Source organism: Pongo pygmaeus, chromosome 1 (genome assembly GCF_028885625.2).
Source record: "Pongo pygmaeus isolate AG05252 chromosome 1, NHGRI_mPonPyg2-v2.0_pri, whole genome shotgun sequence".
Classification (NCBI taxonomy): Eukaryota; Metazoa; Chordata; class Mammalia; order Primates; family Hominidae; genus Pongo; species Pongo pygmaeus.
The window spans coordinates 144,784,411-144,791,330 of NC_072373.2; positions in this window are offsets into that span (position 1 = coordinate 144,784,411).

The following is a 6,920-nucleotide window of genomic DNA, read 5'->3' on the forward strand; positions in this document are numbered from 1 at the left end:
GTTGGCAGGGGTTCCCTGACTGACCTTCCTCCCCACCTCTGAAAGAATAAGGGGAGAGGAAACAGAAAAATACCCTCCGTGGCAAACTACAGATTCTGGAAGTGGGAATTTTGCTGACTGAAGAATGCTGGTCATCAACGATTTTAGGCAAGTGAGCACATATTTAACAAGTGCCCATACTCTGCCAGGCTCTGGAGTACAGCTCCTGTGTTTCAAGAGCTGATGGTTTGGGAGAGGCAGGGAAGGATGACTACACAATTACACAAATGTATTATGATACAGCAGAATGTACGAACTACAGAAGAACAATGCCGTGTCTGTTCCCAAGTCAGGGAGACCAGACATAGGAATTGGGGTTTAATCTGGGCTTGGAAGGACAGCTCTGGCTTCAATAGGTTGAGATGGGACTACAGGCTGTCTAGGCTGAGGGAGCCGCAGAAGCAAAGGCATGGAGGTGGGAGAGCATCGTGTTCACTTCAGAAGCAAGTATTTGAGCCCCTGTTATGTGCCAGTTAACTCTGCTAGGCCCTGAGGATACAGTGGTGACAGTCCCTACCCTCCTGGAATGTACATGCAACAGGGAAGACTGACATTGAACAAGTTAGGGCAAGGGGAATGAACATTATTAAAGGAGAATGGGGTGCTTAGAGCAGGCCATAGGGGCAAGCAAGCGGATTTATTTGGCTGAAACACAGGGTAAGTATAAGAGCATGGTGAGACAACATTGGTTGGAACATTGAGGGCCTTGCCTGCTGAGTTAGGATATGTGGACTGAATTTGGCAGTCTGCCAGGATCCCCTGAAGACTTTTCAGTCAAGAAGTGATATTATTGGAGCTTGATCTGGCAGCATTATATAGGATGACTGGGAACTGAGAAAGACTGGTGTTTCGCCAAGCTTAATTTCTCCAAGTTTAATTTGTTATTTAAATATCTCTTCTTACCACCAAAATGGAGCCTGAAAGCCTGGCAATTAAGTCTCTTTATATTTTCTTTCCTGAAGAACAGATTAATAACACCTTCCCCTCCCAACTCCGAAGGGACATTTTCAAGGCAAATGCGACAAAGGAACTGAAGGGTTCTTTGGATGAAAGAGATAATGTAAATATCATTATCATCATCATTATCCTTATTAACTCCGATCACAGCAAGCTTAGATCCCATCAAAATGTCATCTTCTATTTGAAACATCAATCACCTACTCCAGAAAGAACTCTGGATTTTCATCATGGATGCCTCTAAGCTGGCCTGACAGCTTCCGTGGTGAATTCACAGGTTTCCCTGGTAGCTGACATGGCTGTGCCACAGACATACTTGCATTAGGAAACTGTTGGCTAATCGGAATGTTCCCTGTCTCCCTTCCCCCTCCAAACCCTCATTTCTAAGTTAGTGAAAGCTAGGCCGCTTATAGCACAGGATAACTGGGGTTATCAGGCTTTTAGAAGGACGGGTAAGTGCCAAATATATTACTGTCACTATAAATAAATAAAAGATTCAAACAAGTATGAACTTGGTAAAATACTGCCTGAGCTGGCGTGTGACATGAATGCCTAAAAGCAATGATGGGTCTCTAGGTCTTGGGAGGCCCCCTCTATTTATAAATGGAAAGTTTAGTCATTTGGCTATGAATACTGAGAAAGAGCTTGAGTGAATTAACACAGGCCTAAGGAGGTAGCTTGCTGCCCCAACTTTATTGAAGTCTAATTGACAAATAAAAATGGTATATATTTAAGGTGTGCAACTTGATGCTTAGAAAGACATTGTGAAATAATCACAATCAAGTCAATTAACATAGCCATCACCTAACAGTTATCACTTTCTTTTTTTTTCTTTTTTTTGGTGATAACAAATATTTAAAATCTTTCCTTTTAGCAAATTTCAAGTATGCAATAGAGTATTGTTAACTATAGTCACATTGCAATACATTTGATCTCCAGCATTTATCTATCTTGAAAACTGAAACTTTCTGCCCTTTGGCATCTCCCCATTTCTCACTTTAAAAGCACTTTAAAAGCAGGAACTTTAAGTTCCTGCTCATGGACAAGAAAGCTTATTTATTAGCTAGGGCTTTGAGGTAAGAACTCAGAGGATGACCATTCAAAATTAAACTAGGATCCTATATGCTATAGGTTGAATGTGCCTCTATCCCACCAGGGTACAAAGACTGCATATTTCACATTGATGCAGGAAAAGCTCAGGAACCAAACAAGTTCTGATTTCAAGCAACAGTCTAGCTGTGTAAAAGGAGCTAGTGGAATAAATACTGATTCACAGGGCCACAGAGGCTTAAAATTCCAGGGAAGGATGTGAGCAGTCATCATTTTGTTTACAGGGGACCCGGATGAGGGTATGAGGTCCCCTAGAGTTAATGCTAAGACAGTAACATGGGGTTTGCTTCTTTCCAGGCTTGATAATAATTGGGAGAGACAGAAGGAATGTTGTTAGCAGGGCGAGATATAATAGTGTCAAGGAGTCTGTTAGGAAATAGAATTCATTCCCACTTGGTTCAAATAAAGAGATGACCTTAATGAAGGTCTGTTTCAGAAGTATGGGTGTTAAGGGTAAAAACAAGGGGTGGTAAGACACCCGGAAGACCGATGTCAGCAGCACTCCTAGGCCCAGCAGGACAAGGACAGAAAATTGTGCTGCAAAATATAGGACAGAGAAGGCAGGGCCACAGACCCAGCCAGAGAGCAGAGAAGAAGTACCTTAACCTCTTTCTCTCCTCACTCTGATCTGCTGGTGCTCCCCATTGGCTGAACACTACCGCAAGATGCAGTTGGGGGCTAAGGGGATGCCTCCAGCCTAGGAGGTCAGCCTTCTAGGGCTGAGAACTGGCAGAGAAGGGCAGAGGATGGATCTGGAGAGTCAGAGGATATCAGCACAAGGCCACAGTGAAAATGAGCTCTTAGCCTATCAGACAGTGGCCATCACCAACTCTGTAAATTTACAACTCTCTGCAAATTTAAATAATTTATTATTTAAGTTATCATTTAATAACTCTTGGCAGATTCCTTAGGCACATGCCAGTTCTGTGGTCTGGTCCTCCCTCCCTCAATATCAGAAAATAATTGGAGCAGAATCAACACCAGAACATGAGTATGCACGGCCTGAGGGTGAAAGAACGTTGCATTCCAGACCCATGAGTCCTAGACCTCTTTAGTAAGCACTGTGTTATTTCTAAAATTAGAGCAGTCTCTTGGGCACCTGGTATCCCAAAACAGCTAGTTGCCTTTTTGTAGCATGCCCATGACCTTCTGGTAACATAAAGTTGTTTAGGATCCTGAAGTACCTCTTTTCTGTTTCCTTTTGTTTGTACATCCTGCTCATCTTGGCAGGCACAGCTGTTTTGGTTTTACTTGGTCATATTGCTTATGGGGATAATAGTCAGTCTAAACTAATAGTAGTGAATTCCCCTTTCCTGGGGTGTTCAAGTAGTGTTTGAAGGACCATGTGCAGGAGTGGTCCTTCTATCCAATAACATCTGATATACTTAACATCCATACCAAGGTATTCCTTTCCCACCCTGGAATCTTTTAGTAGGCCTTTGTACTATATTCTGATTCTGGGTGACTTTCATTTCCCCTCTACCCCTAGTCTCCCAAATAGATGAACATTGCCCTCATCTAGTGTTTTAGTTCATTTTCTGTGGCTATAACAGAATACCACACACTGGGTAAATGATAAACAATAGAAGTTTATTTGGCTCATGGTTCTGGAGCTGGGAAGTCCTAGAGCATGGCACCAGCATCTAACAAGGTTCATCCCATGGTGGAAGGCGGAAGCAAGTGCACAAGACAGAGGCACTAGGGATCAGGCTCACCTTATAACTACCCACTCCCATGATAACTAACCCACTCCCATGACAATGACATTAATGCATTTGTGAAGGCACCACCCTCATGACCCAATCACTTCTTCTTAGGCCTCACTTCCAAACACTGTTGTTTTAATGATTAAGTTTCCAATGCTTGAACCTTTGGGGAACACATTCAAATCACAGCATCTACTAAATGACAGTAGTAAGGGTTACAGCTTCAATATGGTAGCATGAGGAGCTCTACGGATTCACTCCCAATTGAAACTGGCAATTCCTCAAGGATCTAGAACTAGAAATACCATTTGACCCAGCAATCCCATTTCTGGGTATATACCCAAAGAATTATAAATCATTCTACTATAAAGACACATGCACACGTATGTTTATTGCGGCACTATTCACAATAGCAAAGACTTGGAACCAACCCAAATGCCCATCAATGATAGACTAGATAAAGAAAATGTGGCACATACACACCATGGAATACTATGCAGCCATAAAAAGGATGAATTCATGTCCTTTGCAGGGACATGGATGAAGCTGGAAACCATCATTCTCAACAAACTAACACAAAAACAGAAAACCAAACACCACATGTTCTCACACATAAGTGGAAGTTCAACAATGAAAACACATGGACACAGGGAGGGGAACATCACATACCAGGGCCTGTTGGATCGGGGGGTGGGGGGAAGGACAGCATTAGGAGAAAGACCTAATGTAGATGACAGGTTGATGGGTGCAGCAAACCACCATGGCATGCGTATACCTATGTAACAAACCTTCACATTCTGCACATGTACCCCAGAACTTAAAGTATAATAATAAAAATAAATAAATAAATATTTAAAGTCTCTGGAAATGGTCATAAATGTACATAGCAAATGAAGAAACATTTATTCAAGAAAATCTATTAAAACTTGGTAAGATCAGTGAATCAGTGATATTTGACCCAAGACCCACACCCTTCCTCCCCGCTCACAGCTCAGTGAGGCAGAAGCTCCACACCTTAGGGTAGAGCGAAGAACACAAGGCTCCTTTTCCCCACAGATCCTAATTGAAAGTCAGTCTTCCTGGGGAGAGACAGGATGTCAGCATTGCTTATCCTGCCATTCCCACTCATGACCTAATGCTGAGACTAAGTTCTGGGTGGGTGTTGCCAGGAGGGTCTCTTTTCTTCCTCCAAGCCCGAACTCTCAGGGAACAAAGGCTCCACTCTGAGAGCATGGTACCAATATGATACAGGGAGCCTGAATGTCTTTGCCTTGGCTCATGGTGCAGGAGTTCTAACCCAGAGAAGCAAACCAAAAAGACCTGAGTCTGTTGCCTCCTCTCTACCTGGCACTGAGAAACAAAAACAAGGTTGTCATTCAGAGAGAAGTGAACCACATTTTCCCTGCCCTCAACTCTGCAGAGGATGGCTCAGAGATTTTCCCCAGGGGGACAATCAGGCTGTGGAAGGAAGAGCTCCGAATCCCTCCCTAGAGAACTGACTTCATTTGCAACAGAGTGTGAAGTTCAAGTCTAAGTGTGCTCTCAAAAACAGTTGTGGTTGTGGTGAAAGGCAATTGAGAGGAAATTGGTAGATTCCTTGTAGGTAAAGGCTAAGTTGTAGGCATCCAGATCAGAGAGGAAGAGGTAAAACTATCTCTATTTAACATGCTTGTCTATATGGAAAATCCTAAGAAATCCACTAAAAATATATTAAAATTAATAAATGAGGCTGGGCACGGTGGCTTACACCTGTAATCCCAGCACTTTGGGAGGCCGAGGTGAGCGGATCGTCTGAGCTCAGGTTTCGAGACCAGCCTGGGCAACATGACGAAACCCCATCCCTACTAAAAATACAAAAAATTAGCCTGGCATGATGGCGCATGCCTGTGGTCCAAGCTATTTGGGGGGCTGAGGTGGGAGGATGGCTTGAGCCCAGGAGGCAGAGGTTGCAGTGAGCCGAGATCAAACCACTGCATTCCAATCTGGGTGAGAGAGTGAGACCCCATCTCAAAAAAAAAAAAAAAAAAAAAAAAAAAGAATTCAGCAAAATTTTAGGATAAAAGATCAATATATTAAAAATTGTGTTTCTACACATTTGCAGTGAACAAATCCAAAAATAAGATTAAGAAAACAATTCCATTTATAATTGCATCCGAAAGAATAAAACACTTAGCAATAAATTTAGTAAAAGTCCAAAACTTATTCTCCGATAATTACAAAACATTGTTGAAAGAAGTTAAATACCTAAATAGATAGAAAAACTGCTTATGTTCATGTATTAGAAGACTTAATATTGTTAGGATGACAACACTCCTCAAGTTGATAAACAGATTAAATGCAAGCCCAATTAGAATCCCAGCTGGCTTCTTTGTAGAAATTTACAGGCTGATTCTAAATTTCACATGGAATTACAAGGGGCCTCAAATAGCCAAAACAATATTGAAAAGAAGAATAAGCTTGGGGGACTCGCACATCCCAATTTCAAAACTTTAAAAGCAACAGTAATCAAGACAATGCAGTACTGGTGTAAAGATAAACATACAGATGAATGGAATAGAATTGAAAGTCCAGAAATAAGTCCATGTCTCTGTGGTCAACTGATTTGCAACAAGGGTACCACGACTATTCAGAGGGGAAAGGACAGTCATCTCAACTGCTGCTGGGACAACTGGATACCCACATATCCAGCAAAAGAATGAATGAAGTTGGATCCTTTCTTCACACCATATACAAAAAGTAACTCAAAATGAATCAAAGACCTAAATATAAGAGCTAAAATATAAAACTCAGAAGAAAACTTAGTGATAAATTTTCATAACCTCAGAATTGACAATTACGTATGACACCAAAAGCACAAGCAACAAAAGAAAAACTAAATTGAACAACATCAAAATTTAAAACTTGTGCTTCAAAAGACACTATCAAGAAAGGGAAAGACAGGCACGGTAGTGCACACCTGTAGTCTCAGCTTCTCGGGAGGGTGAGGCAGGAGGATCCCTTGAGCCCAGGAGTTCGAGGCCACAGTAAGCTATGATCTCACCATTGCACTCCAGCCTGGGTAACAAAGTGAGACCCCATCTCTTAAAAAACAAAAAACTGAAAAGATAA